We start from the raw sequence: 963 nt of genomic DNA, 5'->3' as shown, positions 1-963 counted from the left end.
GAAAGATACTGCTTACACGACAGTAGGAGGTTTCAGAGTTTGAAGTTGCTGGAAGCTTTTTCTGACAGTTATTTCAAATCTGAAAGTCACGTCATCAATGCAACTTGTGATCGTTTCAGTGTCAACTCTAAATGAAAGCATCACACACCATACATTGTGTTGCCTTCACTGTTAGAAGTATTGCCTTATTATGTCGAGTGTAATTAAAGTGTTCTTTAATTACTGCAAATGACATTGCATACATTCAAAGGCGGCGATTCTGTGAATTCACCAAAAGGGTAAATCAAACTATCCGCTGACAACATTGGGATAATTGGGCATACAGTAGCAGAGGATGGGCCGAGCAGAGATTCAAATGACAGTTGAACCTGTCAGATATTAAAACATCTCCGTGTCCAGAGTCTCATTTACGCTTCATACAGTGAGATACATCCTGTCATGTTGTATCCCGTTCAAAATCGCTGCCATCTGACCTAATTGGCTCCAACAAGCCATCGAGGGGCAAGTATACCACACACTGTCCATTATCAATTAGATATACAAGTTAATGAGAACTAAATTATAGAAAGCAGGGTTGATTTAGTGAGATAATCCAATAAGAGATATTAGAAAAGCACAAGTATAAAAGGTGTTGTTCATGCATGGTAGCTAAAGTGCGCAAAATAACCAACATTCAGATCTTTAAGTTGAGGAAATCACTAAATATTCCCCTTCCAAAGTCCGGACTAGAACGGAAAGAAACACTAAAGAATATTATGAATATATACGAATAAATAAAAATGCATACTTTAAATGTAGTCTAGTAAAAAAAACTACATGCATCCACATTCTCAGCACACATGAAGAGGGGTAGCCTAAGCCTGCTCTCTCTTCTGTCACACACACACACACACACACACACACACACACACCACACACCACCACACAACACACACACACTCACAAGCTTCCCCAAGACCAGTA

At 39.1% G+C, this 963-nt stretch overlaps 1 long non-coding RNA gene across 1 annotated transcript in view; it reads left to right on the top strand.

Moving 5' to 3' along the window:
- The window catches only part of LOC104945850 (uncharacterized), a 16,921-nt gene extending 16,585 nt beyond the window's left edge, over window positions 1-336 (top strand). Inside the window, exon 5 of the long non-coding RNA XR_798376.1 lies at window positions 326-336. This is a non-coding gene — a long non-coding RNA (uncharacterized lncRNA). The remainder of the gene's footprint in view (window positions 1-325) is intronic.
- The last annotated feature ends 627 nt before the right edge of the window (window positions 337-963 follow it).

The sequence above is a fragment of the Notothenia coriiceps genome, unplaced genomic scaffold, assembly GCF_000735185.1.
Source record: "Notothenia coriiceps isolate Sejong01 unplaced genomic scaffold, NC01 NC01_scaffold00010091, whole genome shotgun sequence".
Lineage (NCBI taxonomy): Eukaryota > Metazoa > Chordata > Actinopteri > Perciformes > Nototheniidae > Notothenia > Notothenia coriiceps.
Note: the sequence above shows the minus strand (reverse complement) of the source record. Positions and strands in the feature narration are given on the sequence as shown.